The sequence below is a fragment of the Somniosus microcephalus genome, chromosome 6 (genome assembly GCF_052327205.1).
Source record: "Somniosus microcephalus isolate GS21.2 chromosome 6, FLI_Smic_1.0, whole genome shotgun sequence".
Lineage (NCBI taxonomy): Eukaryota > Metazoa > Chordata > Chondrichthyes > Squaliformes > Somniosidae > Somniosus > Somniosus microcephalus.
The window spans coordinates 58,456,324-58,476,706 of NC_140992.1; the positions used below are offsets into that span (position 1 = coordinate 58,456,324).

A 20,383-nucleotide genomic window follows, 5' to 3' on the forward strand; every position below is an offset into this window, starting at 1 on the left:
TACTGATCTCTAGATAGATTTAACCACATCCTCAGTTTAATTCATACATTATTGTAATAAAACCTCCTCATAAACACAATGCAGAAGTTCTAAAACTTTGGATTGATAGCATCATTACCTCCTTGAACATATAAAGCCTTGATAAAAGTTACTGCTGTTTATAAACAGAGTAGAAGAAAAGCAGATTTGTGTCAGGATAAACCCAATTAAATTTTATTACTTTGTTTGATGTCTTTCAAAAGGATGAGGTGGACCTGGGTAAGAGACCTGCTTTTTTTTGGTATACAAATTTTTACACATAGAATTCTATATATTATAAAATGAGTAAATCAATGTCCATTATTCTAAATTCATTGACAAGTTTTACTCTGCATGACTGACAAAAAAAATAGAATATGAAAAAGTTATCAAATCGCCAGTACTTTGTTTAACCATTAAAAGTTCAATATACACAGCATGTCAACGACTTAAGAAAAACCCTACAGGCAGACTCCCAGAAATTCCCCATCAGTGGCGATTACAAAGTAGGTAATTGTTTAGGTATACTTTAGTTTATGGACATACAATATTCAAACAAAGGCATAAATCACAGCTATAATCTGCACAATGGTAAAACCATTTGTCTTGGAATCCAGAAGTTGAAGGCTCAAGTCTTCAATTTCCCAACATTTGACTCTCCCAACTTGAACTGTTAAAAGTTTCATCAGTTCTGTACCTGACTTCAAGGTAAAGGACTTTGAAAGTGCTGTTCACGGTATTCCACTTTCAGGGAAGGATAAACATAGATTACCCATTATAGCTGCACTTGGATCTGCTGGTCAGTATTTGCACTCAAAAACCCACTTACCTAAGACAGCAACTCATTTATACCTGCTCTATAGAGAGTCCTGGGAGTAGTTTTTCCTTTCTTCACCACCTGGGCAGTAATCTGGCAGAACGGATTGACCACCCGTTGTAGAAGCTGCTTGATTTTCATTCTATTGAAATCAGTGGAATGAAAATCTACCCCTTGGTGCCTTAATCCAGTCTCAACAATCAAATTTATGTTGGGGACTGAATGAAGTTGCTGTTTTTGCTCTGCTGACTCTTCAGGGCTATCATTTTTTTTGTGAAAACACATGTTGCATCATTATGTGCATATAACAAATGCAATATACAAATTGGTAGAGCCAATCCCCCTCCACCGATTGTGGATAGAAGATAGTGGGAATAATATAATGAGTGGTTGGATCAAGCAAAACAGACTTGCCAAATTCAGCAAGAATTAACATTACATGACCACCAAAACCTACCCGGAGGTGCCTTGACTTTATTGCCTGGATGGATGCCTAGTTTACTGCATTTACAATGGCAATTAAAGCAGTTGATGGGGCTGCTTTTACTGATGAAACCAATGTATTAGTTAAAGTACTACAAGGGTAAATGTCCATGTTGGGAGGTTTAGGATGAATGGGAAGTACAGTTCTGCTCAATACAAAACGATACTATTTCAACAATTACTTCATCCTCTAGATCAATTGAATTCAGTCTAAAGAAAATCACCCACCTAATCAATAAAGCGGTTTGAAAAGAACGACCGAGAAGGCAATCCCTCAAATACTGTCCAGGAGCAATGTGTGCACCCTGGAAGGGCACTATGCCCTGGAGAGAACTGGACTACCTGATTTCCTGCAGGTGCTCATTTGAATGGAGAGAGCTGACTCTGTGCGCGCATGGAGGTGCATAATTGGAGCAGGCCACCCAGGTGACAGACAGTTTGGATGCATGCAGCTGATTAAAGGGGAATAGAAACAGAGGACATGGGAGTAAGGCAGTGCAGTAAACCAATTGTTTTTGAGTGGCCCTGATGTTCTTTCAGGAAGGTGAGTCACTGTTTTGACTGCTTTTGATAGTTTTTAAAGTCTACAAATTTGAAGCTAGCTGAATGTTTAGTTTAAAATGCATTAGTGACTGAAGTCAGCCCTGGTATGTATGTTCTCTTGCTGCTTTTCCCAAGTTCAATCCCCTGATACTGTTTTTCTGCTTCTCTAACTGGATAGGATGCCAACAATAAGAGGCAGACAAAGGGCCTGTGGCTTGACGAGGTGAGTACAGTGCTGGTGCTGCACGATGTGGAGAGGCAGAGGACAGTGCTGTACCCTGCATCAGGCAAAAATGTATCAAAAACAACTAGACACAATGCGTGGCAGAAAATACCAGAAGAACTGAACTCCAGCTTTACTGTTCAATACACATGGATACAGTACCGAAAGAAGTTCACTGACCTCGTCAGGAGGGGTAAGGTAGGGCACTGGCCAGCTATGCTCCTCACTAAAGTGAAAGGGTTTGCTGAGAGAACCTTAATATATTCTGTCCTTTACAATCTCTTCTTTTGCATGTGACCTGAAAGCCTCCTGTCTTCACTCCTCTAAATTTATTTTTATCACCACTCATTCTCACAGTACAAGTGTGCCTACTGCTAGAAACTCCCAAACCTGAATGTCTCCATATCTGCATGTGTATCCTTATCTGTATGAAATACTTTCCTCTCTTACCAGCCTCCCTTCTGATATGGGCTTCTTCAGGGTTACTTCTCAGTAAGTTATAACCTTCATCCATGTTTCATTTTTCTCCTGGAGTAAGCAAGCAAAAGGAGGAGGGAAAGTCTCCATAAGAGGCCTTATCATCTTTGAGGAGTGGGCCATCTCATTCTAAGTCCTGTAACTTGTGAGAGATGGAGAATCAGGAGGACAAATCCCAGTAAGGGGATAGTATCCCAACACTCCTTCCAAAACATGCAATCAGAAGGACTGTCACACAATCTTTCCAGGAGCATTGAAAACATCCAAAATGCTTGTGTATGCCACATTAGTATGACTATTCTAAGTTCCTTTTTGTCACTCTCTCCTTTTTGTGTCTTTGCAGGATCTCCTCAGGCTTCAAGAGCTAGCCCTTTCTGGGACTTCACTAAAAACAGCCCAGGAGAAGTAACCACATACATGGCAGCCCATTACTTACCCGCCCACAAACTCAGAGTCGTCCGTTCTGGAAGCTTTAGATGGGCAGCACAAGTGGTGAGTCACAGAACATGGGTGGACAAAAGCAGGAGCAAGTGGAGGAAGAGAAGCAGGTTGCCCATTGCCAGAAGGAGAGGTCATTTGTTTTTCCTGCTATTGAAGACAAGGAACCAGATCTCTATGACCCAGGTTTTAAGGGAAAGATGCTTTGTAAGAATTATGGGGTCAATGGTGCAGCTGTCCAGAAGCTGCCAACAAATGGTGACTAGCATGGAGGAGTCCAGCAGTTACCCAAGTAGAACCTGCAGATGCCCTTGGATAGAGTGGCAAGAAGGGGTGGAATGGATGTGGCCAGAGAAGGTGACGCTCTGTCACAGAAATAGCAGCACTTCCACACTACTCTTCCATCCAGCACCCATGACTGTCCAAGAGCCAGTCTTGTCCTTCTCCCACAGTTTAATTTAAAATAGTATTCCGGATGAAACTTTTCCATACTTTTTACTATCTTTTGTAACTCCATAAGATCACCTCTCAGATATCTCCTTTCCAGGCTGAAAAACCCAACAAGTCTCTTCAATCTTCCTTTGTAACTCAGACCCTGACACTAGGGATCAATTTCATGGTTCTTCTCTACACAGCCTTTAGCATTTGAATGTCTCCCTTGTTGCTCAGCGACCAGAACTAGATACAGTGCTCAAGGTATGACCTGACTAGAACATTGTACAGTTTAATCGTGATTTCCTATGACACGTATTCTATGGTTTGGCTACCTAGTTCAACATTTAATTGGCTTTGTTTGCTGCTGTGCATTGATTGAACATATTGAGCGTTGACTCCACTAAAACTTCAAGGTCTCTTTCAACTTCATCCTTTGACATGTTTGATCCCTTAGATCAGCGCACTGCATATGTAGTGCATGAAAACAACCAAATTGCACCTTCCCCCATTAGGCAGTATTCAGTAGCAGGTCTGAATTGTTAATGTAAATATCACACATTCAGTGCAAGAATCCACACCACTGACAAGGAAGCAGTTCAGGGCTTTCAAGCTCCACCTCACCAGGCAGAAAACTAGCGAGTTCAAAACGTGTAATTTTCCAGCCCCCATATGCACAATTCCTTCCAGTGTAAGCACTTGCATTGACCATAGATTTCCTGGCTAGAGAGAGGATTGAATCCCAGGACAGTCCCCAGTGGGTAAGGGATGCTCTCTGACCACTTTATATTCTTGCACAAGCACATTTTGTTTTCAGAATCCATGTCATCAAACCTTTAGGTGGTCCCAGTCAAAAATCTGAATTACCCTCAGCATTTATACCTCCCAGAAGCACAATTTTAACTTCAACTTCGTTAATGTATTATAAATCAACTGTATAAGAACTACGACATATTTGATTATTACCATCAATTCAGTACAATTACCATTTACTGTATTTTGGTTATTACTTCCATTTCCCTCAACAATCAATCATGCTCATTATTTCTACAATTTTCCAACACACTGGTACTGTAATATATTCAAGACTCTATATAAGTGAGGTAATAAGACTGCAGCTGTGCACATGATGCAAATCTCGACCATTTACATCCAAGAATAATACAATATAAATATCATGGGAACTAGACTGTTATAGGAAGCCAAATACAGCTTTCGTTGGTTGACAGTCTGTAAGGGGACTTTGCTGGGGAGTTTTCAGTATACCTCTCAAAGCTTAGTCATTCCAAATCTTTGCAAATCATCTTTTCTTAGTACTGTATGAAAAGGCTGAAATGGCATGTATTAAAATGATTGTGATTTACAAACATTGAATTACTCAGACACATCCTTGTTTCTTGCTTTGCATAAAGAAGTATTTTAGCAAATTAACCTTCAGCAATTTTGGCTGCTTTGCTCAAGGTAGCTCTCAGGCACACCTTAAAAAAAAATCAGGGTGAAAGGATAAGGCCCTAGTGCAAAACATCAACGTTGATCATTGTAAAAGAAAAGGGAAGGGAAATCAGCAAGTAGGGATGAGGTGAGGCAACATTTGTGTATTAAGAGCCTGAAGATTGTTGGAAAATGGAACAAAAGTAAAAAATGCCACAGACCCAAAGTCCTGGAATGTTGGGAGGAATGTGAAGGTCAGCAAATTCAGTGAAACAAAACCGGAGAGTTCACTGCAACACTGATCAGAACAGCATCTAGCACCTCGAGCAGTGAGGGAAGTGGAGCAAGGAAGACAATTGGATTAAAAGCTGATGAATTGAAAAGTTGGGTGGGGAGAGAGAAAAAGTTCAAGAGTGTGGTTACAGGAATGAGACTGGGACAGGGAGGAGTAGGCAGTGCACAAGTTGCAGAGTAGCTGAGCCATAAAGAACTTCCCAGATTCAGTCTGTGCTGAGTTAGCTGATCTCAGCCAGAGTACAATCAGGTGTTTCAATTGGTTCCAGTGCTTGGGTAGAAAAAGGAGGGGAAAAAGTGCCCAAGTTTCCAGCCCTGGACCTAGAAATTAGACCTTGTTCCATCCATTTTATGCACATTTTTGGGGACTAACATCCCACGCCCAAAAGGCACCTGAAAGACATCCAAACCGAAACTGGTCGAACCATTTTTCAGGCGCTCCTGGCTGTCACCTAAAACAGGCAATAAGCCCCTTGCATATGTAAATGAGAGGGCTAATACCTGTTTTAGGCTTCCTCCGAGAAATTGGACATCATAGAGTGGAGCAGGAGCCGGGCCTTCTCCAGCAGTTATATCCCGCAGCAGCCGTCACCAAAAGGTCATTAAAAAAAATGTTTAAATAATGTTCCTGTGATGCCAGGAAGAGCTTCCCCAACTCCACGGTATCCCTATCACCAACAGCCCCATTGCCACTCCTGCACCCCCCGCCGTCCCCTACCCCCCCACCATCCACCGCCCTTACATAGATACATAGATACATAGAAGATAGGAGCAGGAGTAGGCCATTCGGCCCTTCGTGCCTGCTCCGCCATTTAATGAGATCATGGCTGATCCTTTAATTCAGTATCCCGTCCCCGCCTTCTCTCCGTAACCCTTAACCCCTTTTGCCCGTAGAAATATATCTAATTCCCTCTTAAATATATTTAATGAGCTGGCGTACACTGCCCTCTGTGGCAATGAGTTCCACAGGTTCACCACTCTCTGAGTGAAGAAATTCCCCCTCATCTCTGTCCTAAATGGTTTAGCCCTTATCCTTAAATTATGTCCTCTAGTTCTGTTCTCACCCGCCAAGGGAAACATTCCTTCTGCATCCAGTCTGTCTAGACCTGTCAGAATTTTATACACTTCTATGAGGTCCCCTCTCAATCTTCTAAACTCCAGTGTGTACATCCCTAAACTACATAGTCTCTCCTCATAGGTCATTCCCGCCATTCCTGGTATCAGCCTGGTGAATCGCCGCTGCACCCCCTCCATGGCAAGAACATCCTTCCTCAGATGAGGCGACCAAAACTGTACACAGTACTCGAGGTGTGGTCTCACCAGTGCCCTGTACAGCTGCAGCAAGGTATCCCTGTTCCTGTATTCTAACCCTTTTGCTATGAAGGCCAGCATACCGTTTGCCTTCTTGACCGCCTGTTGCACCTGCATGCTCGCCTTCAGTGACTGGTGTACAAGAACACCCAGGTCTCTCTGTACTTCCCCCTCTCCCAATCTATTGCCATTTAAATAATAATTTGCCCTCCCGTTCCTGCACCCAAGGTGGATAACTTCGCACTTGTCCACATTATAGTGCATCTGCCATTTATCCGCCCAATCGCCCAGTCTGTCCAAATCGCTCTGGAGCTTCCTGGTCTCTTCCTCTGAGCCCACCCCACCTCCTAGTTTAGTGTCGTCTGCAAATTTGGAAATGCTGCATCCGACTCCCTGATCCAGGTCATTAATGTAAATTGTGAACAGCTGGGGGCCCAGGACAGATCCCTGTGGTACCCCACTTGTTACTGCCTGCCATTCAGAAAATGAGCCGTTTATTCCAACTCTCTGTTTTCTATCTGACAGCCAGTTCCCTATCCACGCCAAAACTTTCCCCTTTATCCCATGAGCCTCAATTTTCCATGCTAATCTTTTATGTGGGACCTTATCGAAGGCCTTTTGGAAGTCCAGGTACACCACATCTACTGGCTCTCCCCCATCTATTCTACCAGTTACTCCCTCAAAAAATTCCAATAGATTAGTCAAGCACGATTTACCCTTTGTAAATCCATGTTGACTCTGTCCTATCCTGTCCCCATTTGCTAAGTGCTCCGCTATTTCATCCCTAATGATGGACTCCAGCATTTTGCCCACAACTGATGTAAGGCTTACAGGTCTGTAATTACCTGCTTTTTCCCTACCCCACTTTTTGAATAGTGGGGTAACGTTAGCTACCCTCCAATCCATCGGCACTGTTCCCGAGTCTAATGAATTCTGAAAAATCATCCTTAGTGCATCCGCTATCTCTAGGGCCACCTCCTTCAGTACCCTAGGATGCATGTTATCAGGCCCTGGGGATTTGTCCACCTTCAATCCCTTTAGCTTCCTTAACACCATATCCTTAGAGATATTGATTTGCGTCAGTTCCTCCTTTGCCAATGTCCCTATTTTTCCCGATATCCCAGGGAGGTTTTTTGTGTCTTCCTTCGTAAAGACTGACCCAAAGTATGCATTTAGTTGATCTGCCATTTCCTTATTTCCCATTATATATTCCCCCGTATCTGACTGCAATGGACCAACTTTGGTTTTCACCAGTCTTTTCCTTTTGATATATTTATAAAAGCTTTTGGAGTTAGTTTTTATATTTTCCGCCAGCTTGTTTTCGTAAGCTATTTTGCCCCTCTTGATCATGCCCTTTGCCCTCCTTTGCTCTATCTTAAACTGTTCCCAATCTCCCGCTCTGGCGCTTTTTTTGGCTATTTTATACGCCCTATCTTTGGATTTTATGCTGTCTCTAATTTCCCCTGTTATCCACGGTTGAGTCACCTTTTTAGATTTCCTTTTATGCCAGATTGGTATAAACAATTTTTGCAATTTTGTCATTCTATCTTTAAATGTTTGCCATTGTTTATCTACCTCCAGTCCTCTCAGGAACGTTGTCCAATCAGACCTACTCAGTTCCCGTCTCATGGCATCATAATTCCCCTTGTTTAAATTCAGGACCTTAGTCTCTGAGTCAATTTCTTCGCTCTCCATTTCTAGAGATTATTTCCTTTCTCACTTTTGATTGAGGGGTTCCCCATTAATGATGCTGTTACTACAGCCAATACTTCCTACTGATGCCTTTTTATATATGTGTGTGTGTGTGTATCGGCAGGTATTCAGTTACACCTGGCAAAAACATGTGATATTGAGTTTGTCGCCTCACCAGAACTAATTCAGAAATAAACTGTCCAGTGCCATATGCACGAATATATGTAACCCTCCAGAAAAGTTCATTAGTTCAGATCATTTGACCATTTCTAGGAACAGAAGAACATAGGAACAGAAGTAGGCCATTTTGGCCCCTCACGCCTGTTCTGCCATTCAATGAGATCATAGTTGATCTGTGACCTAACTCCATATACCCGCTTTTGCCCCATATCCCTTAATACCTTTGGTTAACAAAAAGCTATCCATCACAGATTTAAAATTAATAATTGATCTAGCATCAATTGTCGTTTGCGGAAGAGAGTTCCAAATTTCTACCACCCTTTGTGTGTAGAAGTGTTTCCTAATTTCACTCATGAAAAGTCTGGCTCTAATTTTTAGACTATGCCACTTCCAGCGAGGCAAGCAGCCCAATATCTAGTTTCTTAAAATGACAGGCCAGGACACACTGAATGAGCAGGCTAAGTTGTCAATGCTGAGAGGGAATATCAGCTCTTAACCATCGACAAAATGAGCCAAAAAGGTTCCTATTTACTGCGGGTGCTTTTCACACATTCCATCTTTCTGCTACATGTGTTATCAGCTCTCTTCTGAAACATAGTATAAGATCGTATCATTGACTTTGAGCATAAGTCTACTTTTGTTACACAACAGGTGACAGGTGACCTGAAACATTAAAGGAGGGTGGCAGTAAAAACACAGCCCATACAAGGAAGCAAAAACAAAGGCATTTTGTTCTCAAAGTGCATGATATGATATTCAATTATTTTAAGTGATTAGCAAAATATATTATTTCAATAAAAACTTCCCTTGTGCTGCTTATTTGGAATAGACAGTGTTTGTAGAATGATTGTCTGCAATTCAATCCATCTTGAGGCCATAATTCCAAATTATTACACAGCATCGTAAATTTAAGTCGGTAGTGAGAGCATAAAAACCTGTTGCAACAGACCACCCACTTGTATTTCACAAGTACAAGCATCGTGACTAAACACAATCTTTTCTGTGATATGTTGTCAGGCATGGCACCATATTCACAGCCACTCCTTGATAAATGAAAAGAAGCAGCAACAAATTAAATCTGATAGATATGTTGTGGCCCTTTTGTGTTTGAATCCAAACCATATTACACAAACTCTAGCGTGAAAAAACTTTTTGTGAAAGTTCGCTGAACCATAATCATTCATTAATAGGGACCATACCTGCGATGTAATTTAATGAAGCAAAAGTGAACAACCTCACAGCCAAAGCGTTGTACCAATTAACACGGAAACACTGGTCTCTTTGTCTGAGCTGTGAGCAGCTGCACTGCTGTTGGAAAGTTACCTTAGAAACATAAGCATTAAATCGAAGGGTGTGCAAGCACTTTTGTATATAAACCAAGAGATATTTGCCAATAAAGTGTCATCAAAATGTCTAAAATTAATTGATTTTTAAAATTTATTTGAACGGTTACATATGTTATATGTTTAGAATAGAGTAATTAATAATCAGTGGCTAAATCTGCGCCAAATAATTTGGAGATGAAGCAATAGCTATTTCTGACCTATTGTGAATGGAACATGAGCACTAACTTGTTCAGTTGATTTTTAAGAACAACTTTTGCGCTGTGATTTCCACCCCCTCCCCCAGCCAACAAATGTAGGTCTTTGAAGTAAATATGAAAAGTATTTTACAGTTATGTGACAGCATATATGTTATCTCCAAGTCTGCAGGACAGGCTTCCGTCTTTCAGGAAGCACAGTGTAAAGTAAGGTTTGATGTGGCACAGCATTTTCTTTCTGCATTAAGCAAATTGCAGATTATTAAGGTTCTTTTGATCGCTGCAAAACCTGAAGAAATGGGTTTTCAGGAGATAGCTTCACTTTCATGTTCTCTGACCTTTCATCAAAAAAAGTAATGTATTCGACCTACTTAAAACATACGTTTTAAGATCGCTTCAGATGTAAGCAGTTTTTGCTATAAGCTAAACTACATACATTCATCTCAAGTTCCATTAAAATAGTTCTCATCAATGTGAAATAATATGTTGGGAAGAAATCATTTTATAGTTAAACTAGAGGTGCAGCAATTATGAGGCACATGAGGATACTACTTTGCCAATGATTCATTTCAATTAATATAACCAAAACAGCTTTTTGACAGAAGCCCTGGTTAGACCACACCTGGAGTACTGTGAGCAGTTCTGTGCACCACACCTTAGGAAGGATATATTGGCCTTGGAGGGAGTGCAGCGTAGGTTTACCAGAATGACACCCGGACTCCAAGGGTTAAATTACGAGGAGAGGTTACACAAATTAGGGTTGTATTCCCTAGAATTTAGAAGGTTAAAGGGTTATCTGATCGAAGTTTTCAAAATATTAAGGGGAACAGATAGGGTAGATAGAGAGAAACTATTTCCGCTGGTTGGGGAGTCTAGGACTTGGGGGCATAGTCTAAAAATTAGAGCCAGACTTTTCATGAGTGAAATTAGGAAACACTTCTACACACAAAGGGTGGTAGAAATTTGGAACTCTCTTCCGCAAACGACAATTGATGCTAGATCAATTATTAATTTTAAATCTGTGATGGATAGCTTTTTGTTAACCAAAGGTATTAAGGGATATGGGGCAAAAGCGGGTATATGGAGTTAGGTCACAGATCAACTATGATCTCATTGAATGGCAGAACAGGCGTGAGGGGCCAAAATGGCCTACTTCTGTTCCTATGTTCTTCTGTTCCTAGAAATGGTCAAATGATCTGAACTAATGAACTTTTCTGGAGGGTTACATATATTCGTGCATATGGCACTGGACAGTTTATTTCTGAATTAGTTCTGGTGAGGCGACAAACTCAATATCACATGTTTTTGCCAGGTGTAACTGAATACCTGCCGATACACACACACACACACACACACACATATATAAAAAGGCATCAGTAGGAAGTATTGGCTGTAGTAACAGCATCATTAATGGGGAACCCCTCAATCAAAAGTGAGAAAGGAAATAATCTCTAGAAAATATAGCAAATAAAAGATGTAGTTTCACAGTACACTACAAAGCATTCTGATATCTCCCAGTGTGTTCTTTATCTGATGATAGCAGGTTTTTTGTGTTTAATATAATCTTGGCAGTTAACGTGAATTCACAGAGGGAATAATACCAAAAGGTCTATGTGTAAATTTTTCAAATTTAATGGAAATTGCATATTGCACTTTGTGCAAAGTTAGCATTTAAGTAGTAAGAATGAGCCAAAGGTTTGGAGTTGGGGTCATATGTGGGCTATAAAAATAATATTGGCTGCCTGCCTGTACTGTGCTGAGAAGTTGAGGATAACCAGGTCAAAAAAAATGATGAGACTACAATCTTTAGTTCTTCAATAAACTGCAGAAGCAGTATATTACATTAATACTATTCAATCATAGTTTTAGTCATAACTTTGTTTTTCTGACTCATTGCAGCTTTCAAAAGATTCCGCCTCAACTCAAAAAATCCACAGCTGAGATAACTCTCCCTTGCTATCGATGTTTTGCTGGAGGCATGATTGATTGGTACCATATCACATGTTAAAGCAGCGTGTGAGGACATCTTCAATCAAACCAGATGATCATCAAATGAATTTGAATGAGCAGAATTTTTAAAATAAAAAAATCAGAGCACTATATTTTGAAAGACAATGATCAAGTATTTGTCTCCCTGGTTCATAGCACAGAACTACTTCCAAACATAGCTCTGTACTTTCAGCAGTTTGCCCTCTTGCTGACTGAACTGCCCATTGAAGGTGCAGAGTGGTTTTACCAGCAGTAGAGTGAAAGTGACAGCCCCGTCCTGACGAACTGAAGGTCTCCCATCATTTTGGAAAGGTTTCAGCTTGTTAAATTGTGGCCACTACCAGCCTTCCAGGCTGATGCTGTTTCCACTTTCCACATCACCGTGAATTACAATGGCAGGAAAGTGAAATCTGTGATTCACCGTGGCACCTCTGACTTTAGCAAACCCACCAAAAATGTAGGTTTCTAAACAGTCGTATTTTAAATAATAAGGCCATTTAGAACATCAAGATGGAGACAAATGATGTGTTTATTCAGCTCCCATTTGCTAATATTTGCCAATGTAAATATAATAAATATGTAACTATATTAGCAGTTTGAACAAACTAGACAGTGCAATACCAGTAGTTTATGACAATAGGGACATAGGAACAGGAGTAGGCCATTCAGCCTCTCAAGGCTGTTCCTCCATTCAATTAGATCATGGCTGATCAGTATCTTAACTCCATCTACCCGTCTTGGTTCGATAACTCTTAATACCCTTGCCTAACAAAAATCTGTCAATTTCAGTAATGAAATTTTCAATTGACCTAGCCTCAACCACTTTTTTGGGGGAGAGAGTTCCAGATAGCCCTACTTCCACTTGTTCTCCCTCCAAATGAAAGCAAAAACTGAAATCTATGATAGACAGCAATGCCTGTGAAGGAACATGTTAAATCTACAGCTCCAACTTAACCTAATTACATAGGCCCTACCCTCTGCTCTCACAAACATTAGAAAAAGCTTCACTTCAAGTTGAGGTTTGAGATGTTTTTGACAAGATGTCAAGCACTTCATTTGGAGAGGAGCTATGTGACATTTAGCTCAGCCTCAAAAGGTTTACAAAATGATGCTATTTTGATGGGAAGACTTTTAACTATTACAATGGCATCAAATTTATGACATTTCAAAATGATTCCTATCAATTGCTAATGGCTCCCAATTGACTCAAATTTCTCAAATAAAAGTGGAAATTGCTGGAAATACATAGATCTAATAGCATCTGAAAAAAGTAAGTTATTAATGTTTTACAGGACAATTCTTCAGGGTCTGCTTTGTTTTTCCAGCATTTTCTGTTTGTATTTTACATTTCCAACAATTATTTTCTTTTTATGGCTAGAACTTCTCAACTGATAATTCAATCTATCACATCACTGCTGTAATTGCATTTGAATGGAGATTAAACATCGGGCAGAGGAATCCTGAAATACTACAGAGAGGAGTGAGGTTATCTTAGTTACATTCCCCATAATATCCATTTCAGGAATACTCAAAATAATGAACACTGCAACAAAAATACTACGTTGTTTTCAAGATGCAAGATTTTGCAATAACATGTTGCACCATTAAGTTTTGGCACTGAATGAGGAGAACTGTTTTTAACGTTAAATTTTCCAAGCTGATCTCCTTGTGGTGGCTGAAGTAGATAAGTCAAAAAACAGGGTTCGGGGTTATAATTTGGCTGTACAAGGATGGATAAGATGGCAGCTATGTTTTCTCCCATCTATTGGCTCTAAAACCTTGTAATATATTAAAAGAATAGATCGCAGGAACATGGGCATTGAACTCAAAATAAAATTCCATTCAATGTAACATCCTTGTCTTATACTGAATCCAATATATATTAGTGTTGTGCCTTTACTTTGTTATGCTGACTGAAACTCAATGGCATTATTCAAGGTGATGCAAATAGTGCGATTGAATTTAAACCTACATAGCAAAGCAGTATTTTGCATCAGTTAATGCATTGTTTATATGTTCAATATTCTTTTTCTGTCGCTCCTCCCACTCCCACTAAGGCACATTGCTGAACCTAAATGGCCGATTTTTAACTCTCGGCAGGAGTAGATCTCAATTCCACCTTCCCCCCCACCCCCACCCCCGGGAGCTTTGAGTTGGTGGCCCAGCAGATTATAACTGCCAGGCCTTATTTAAAAGCTGCCAGTCATATGCTCAACTTTTTTCAATGGGACGTGGTAGCGGGAGACGACAAAGATCACAAGGGGAAGACTGTTGGCAGCAAGGGAAGTCTGGGAGGAGGGGCGTTGTGAGGATCTAGTGATTGGAGGGTTTGGGGGGTGGGGGGAGCACAGACAGTAGCGGTTCAGACTTTCCCTGTGGGGCCCACTGGCTTTCCAACAGCTTCACCTGGTGGGGTGACTACAAAGAACACCCCACTCACGAGTGACTTATGATTCCAAGGCCTTGAATGGAGCTAGCCTGGAGAACAATAGATCAGGATGTAATTCAAAGGACAGATAGTTTCACTTTATAGCCTCAGTGCCCCGTAGTATTGCAATATATTGATTACTTAATGGTGCTGACCCAAGACTATGAAAGTGGGATCTATAAATCTCTCCAGTTTCTACTCCTGATCATTATTCAGTGAACAGTGCTAGAAATGTTCATGTGTGGACACCAGGTGAGTCTGATCGAGCTCGGTTGGGATAGCCTCCATGGTTAAAAAAATCACTACCACCTGAAGAATGGCCATTTGGATAAAGTACCAAAGTGCAGCTGGCACCCTGAAATTGTACTGCAGTGTGGCGGAGGGGGGTATCACTGTTTTGGGAGATGGGAGAAAATTGGAGGGAATAAAAAGACGTCAATAGTGTTGTGTATGTACCTTTAAGAGAATAACTGGTCTCAGACTGCAGTACCGGCAGTGACCACCCCTGTATAAAAGGCGCTAGAGAGCCTCTGTTGGTTAGTTTCGTTTATGCCTTTCACCAGTAAAGATCTCTTTGTTTCTCTCCTGCTAGTCCGTGTCTCAATCATTCACGGACTTAACAAATATCTGAAGTTGCAATACACTGTAATGCAATGAGAAGATGCAGGTTCAATCCCATAATTCCCCACACAAACAGTACCCAAGCTTGCATTCATGTCAAAACAGGCACTGACTGGAGTTGAGGAGCATTCCTATATGAAAGAGGTAAAAATAAATTCTAGGATGAGTCACCCAGGACTGCATAAGCATCCTTCCCATAGGCCAGTGCAAGAAAGGTTTGAAAAAGGCCTAAGAGCATGATTCCTGCCAAGCCCACCCTGGTGTCTGGCAGTGTAAGTGGGAAGAGAGAAAATAAAACATGAAAAAGTGATTTTTTTTTTAAAGGGAGGAATATAATACATTAGAAAATGAACATGGAATAATGGAAGCAGTTTACAACCTTCTGATTGTTTTGGTAAGATTACAGCTTTGAAAATCCTAATTATTAGGTTTATTTAGGTTTTATTGTCAACCTCAGCTCAGTGTCACTGATTCGTGGTTATGAGAATACAGAAGAATTATCAGTTGGGATGTAGTCAGTGCAACTTTAATAAGAAATAATTTCCTGCCACTTGCTGCTATATAATATGTTAGCAACTTTCACGAAAAGTCAAATACAACACAAACACCATCATTTTTTTTCCAAATAATAGTGTGTGCTCATCCAAATTTTTTAGTGTATATAAATGAAATATATGAAATGAAAATCAGGTTGGTTTTATAACAGGCAGACAATGTGTTCTGCCAGAGTACTGCCCAGGTGGTGAAGACAAAAATTACTCCTGGCAGCCAGTCAGGTCCAACCGTGGCTCAGTGGGTAGCACTCTCGCCTCTGACTCAGAAGGTTGCGGGTTTAAGTCCCACTCCAGAGACTTGAGCACAAAAATCTAGGCTGACACTCCAGTGCAGTACTGAGGGAGCACTGGACTGCCGAAGGTGCCGTCTTTCAGATGAGACATTAAACCAAGGTCCTGTCTGCTCTAACAGGTGGATGTAAAAGATCCCAGGGCACTATTTCGAAGAAGAGCAGGGGAATTATTTCCGGTGTTCTGGCCAATAGTTATCCCTCAATCAACATCACTAAAAACAGATTATCTGGTCATTATCACATTCCTGTTTGTGGGAGCTTGCTGTGCATAAATTTGATGCCGCATTTCCTACATTACAACAGTGACTACACTTCAAAAAGTACTTCATTGGCTGTAAAGCGCTTTGGGATGTCCAGAGGTCATGAAAGGTGCTATATAAATGCAAGTCTTTCTTTCTTCTTTCAGCCAAGGTCGTGGAGTAAGTAAGATTTTGAAAACAGAAAGCTGCAAGGGCAAGCTTTGACCAGACTCAGAAAGAGAATGCTGGAGGTTAGTTAAGAGTTATTTTTCATCAAGTAAGACAACATACTGATGTGGGGAAACATGAGGGTTCCTTATTTTATATTATTACACAAAAACAATTTGCACTGATTGAATGGAGTCTGATCATAACTATTACTACATATGTTCACTTGCTGTGAAATGTAGTAGCTTAACTGTCATATTCAATCTTGTCTTACCAAGAGTTTCCTTGGTTCACATTAGAAGAGATTGAAGAACAATAGAATCACGGAAACTTACAGCACAGAAGGAGGCCATTCAGCCCGTCGTGCTTGTGCTAGCTCTATGAAAGAGCAGTCGTACTTAGTCCCACATCCCTGCTTTTTGTCCGTAACCCTGTAAGTTCCTCATCCTCAAGTACCTGTCCAACTCCCTTTTAATTTTTTTTATGGAATCAGCTTCCACCACTTCTTCAGGTAGAGTGCTCCAGATCCTGACAACTCAGTGAAAATAATTCTCCTCATCTCCCCTCTAGATCTTTTTCCAATGATTTTGAATCTATGACCTCTAGTTATTGACCCATTGCCCAGAGGGAGAAACCTTTCTCTATCGACTCTATCAAAACCCCTCATCATCTTGAAAACCTCTATTGGGTCACCTCTCAACCTTCTCTGTTCCAAGCAGAACAGTCCTAACTTTTCCAACCTCTCCTCATAACTGAAGTCCCTCATCCCTGGTAACATTCTGATAAACCTCCTCTGTACCCTTTCTAAAGCCTTTACATCTTTCCTGAAGTGTGGTGCCCAGAATTGTCCACAATACTCCAGCTGAGACCTAACCAGTGATTTATAAAGTTCTAGCATGATTTATTTGCTTTTATTTTCTATTCCTCTATTTATAAACCCAAGTAACCTATATGTTTTTTAACCACCTTATCAACTTGCCCTGCTACCTTTAAGGATTTGTGTGTATGGACACCAAGGTCTCTGCTCATTACACTTCTCAAAATCATGCCATTTATAGTGTAGTATACTGTCGTTCCATATTAGTCTTTCCAAAGTGAATTGAACTCCATCTGCCATGCTTCTGCCCATTTCACCATCCTGTCTGTCATCCTGAGGTCTACACATATGAAGCACAAGTATGAAAGGCACAAATATCAAGTTCAGATTACAAGGGTATATTATTTATATTATTTTATAGTTCAATACTCAGCAACGTAGGCACACCGTTAAATTAAAAGACACTCAAACCATTCACACTCGCTGTATACGACAGATTATCTAAGGCAAGAAGCTAAACATAACAAGAGATTATCTATTACTTAATAAAAATTTAAAGTTCAATTTAATGCAAATGGTTGCCTAAAAAAGTAGAGTTTTTTTTAGATTATTGGGTTTGAACCTGTGACTATGTTTTATGCATTGTAATTACATAGTATGAAAATTCTTACAAGGTAAAACATTAATTAGTGTGTTCAGTCTTGGACTGCATGTTGTCAGCCCAGCAAACACTGTGCTACAGCTTTCACAGTCTGTCGGCTGAACAACTGGAAAGCTATTATTTTGGTCCCTGCCAGCTCCCATTATGTTGAAGGTCATCGGTGATGCAGTTCAGTATAATAGTGAATGGGTGTTTAGGTACCTTATAGCCTGAACATACTTAAAGAAGTAATACTATCCTCATTTGGTATAGGAGTACTAGAACATTTTCAGAAATATAAGAAAAAAATACCTACATTAAAAGTAGGTTGGACCAGAAATGTCCACTAAGGAATGGCGACTGCATATGATGATTTACCTGAAAAGCAACCCAGACAAAACAAAATTGCACGTCTCCACACATATGGTAAGTTTTAAATAACCGTTGAAACTATTTTTCAAACAGTAATTAATATGACTGATTAAACATCCAAGTAAACTTTTATGACAACAGTGTTTGATCAATAATCTCCAACATAGCACAGCTTGATTATACCCTGAGAATAAGAGTATATTAAAACTATGTATGACTTCCATAGGGACCATCATGGAGAGGGATTACCTGTGTACTCACATTGTATGCACTGGAACTAAATACACATAGCTTGAAGATCAATCTGCACTGCTCTGACCTCACTTCAAAAAGTTGTTGCTATGAGCCTTTTTAATGTTTGAATCTGACATTTTTTGTAATGTACCTCCCCTCGACCTCGAACACTCCAGCAGCTCCGTGTCGGAGATGCCCGGGGGCCAATCATTGTACTTCTACCAGGATCGACTCCCTGTGGATTTTTGGGCCTTTTATTTTTAACCCATACTCACCAGGCAGATTTTTTTTTAAATCAAAAGATTTTGAGTGATTTGATTGGCTGAGCTACAGCTCATTTTTGTCTTTACAGACTTTGTAGCCTAGTGATTAGTTATTGTGTAAATATTTAGTGGTTCCCAATTTTCTCATTCTGATTGGTAGAATTCAAAGCTCATAAATTGTGATTAATAATCTTTTATGAATACATAATTTGAATGAATGGTGAGGTACAAGACAGGAAATAAAATATGCTGGTAGGTATTGCACGCAGAAATTTTTAATATTAAATATAGAAAAGACAAAAAGGAACACGCATTTATATAGTGCCTTTTGCATCCCCAGGATGTTGCAAAGCGCTCATAGCCAATAAATTTCTTGTGAAGAGTAATCACTATTGTTATGTAAATTCAGCAGCCAATTTGCTCACAGCATGGTCCCACAAACAGTAATGAGGTAAATGACCAGTTAATTTGGTTTAATGATGTTGGTTGAGGGATACTGGCATGGGGATTTTTTTTACATTCATATGAACAGACCAATAGCCCCTCCAACAATGCCTATATTGTGTGCTTGTGTCCTAGACCAGAACTTGAACCCATGACCTTCTGATTCAGAAGCACGAGTGCTATTAGTGAGCCAAGCTGTCAGATAGGTGGGTGCAACTGAAAATCATGCGTAGTTCTAGAAGGTGTCTCTAAACTTTGCCTAGTCTTAGTCAATGGCTGCCTCTTTAACTCCAGTCATTGTGCAAAAATAGATTTTAAAAAAAACTTAAGTTCAGATCCCTATACCAAGTTTATTTTGATACACCGTCAGTTCAAAGTGGCTTTCAAACTGCAGGTTTGAAGGGAGGAACTAAGCTAATTTTAAATAAACACAGATGGTGTAATTTGTTCAGTTAAATGTATGACAGCCAACTACTTTGGATCTGATCGAAAGATATGAAATATATAAATAAGCCATGGCAACTTGTGGAAGAGACAAGCTCACTCCCACAGTCAGAAAAGATTATAAGAAAGAAACAGACTATGGCCCTGAACATCCACAGTCCTTCCAGTGTACCTTCACTGTAACTTTGACGGGTGTCCAGCGGCTGGACTGGAATTTAGGCCACAACCAAATATACCAATCCTGGCCTTGCATAGGAATGCCCATTCGGCCATGTAAAGGTCTTCCAGGCGAGCACAATAAGAAGAATGAAGGGGACACATAGGGGTCGATTTTAACTCGGGTGCAGGGAATTGTCGGGTTCCCCGAATTTAGTGTTTCCCACACGAATCTAAATGGGTCTGTGAGATTGATGCAATTTTCACTCAATTGGCCAATTGATTTCCAACGTGTGGGAACCCTTGGCAATTGAGTATTTCCAGTCAGAAAGTCGCAGAATATGATGTCATCATTGCTGCTGCTTTTAAGGTCCACGGCAAGCCTTGCTTCTTCTGCAGGCTTCCAAACTTCACCATTGAGATGGCACAGGAGCCTGCAGGAGCAACGGCCAGCGGGAGGGCAAGAGCGGCCCCCAAATTTGATGAGACTTCACTCCAGGCATTGCTGGATGGTGCTAGGGCCCACAGGGAGGTCCTGTTCCCTTCTTCAGGGAGGAAGAGGCCTCCCAGTCAGACCAAGGCTGTGTGGCTACAGGTGGCTGGTGAAGTCAACTCCTTGGGGCTCACATGGCGCACCTGGATGCAGTGCAGGAAAAGATTCCATGACCTTCATCGCACTGGAAAAGTAAGTACTGTATTAAGTTTCCATCACCCTCAATCTGATCCCCATTGCCTTTCCTCACCAGCACTCAGCTTTAGCAATCTCTTCCCCCACATCCCACTTGACACTCACATCCATGCACCCTTAGCCATTCCCTCTCTCTCTATGCTCACATTCACAT

General features: G+C 40.7%; 1 long non-coding RNA gene across 1 annotated transcript; it reads left to right on the forward strand.

Moving 5' to 3' along the window:
- Positions 1–1,952: 1,952 nt before the first annotated feature.
- LOC147115742 (uncharacterized) lies at positions 1,953–12,302 on the forward strand. The gene is made up of 3 exons (XR_015078588.1): positions 1,953–2,282; positions 2,905–3,053; positions 11,779–12,302. It is a non-coding gene; the product is annotated as an uncharacterized LOC147115742 (long non-coding RNA).
- Positions 12,303–20,383: the final 8,081 nt, after the last annotated feature.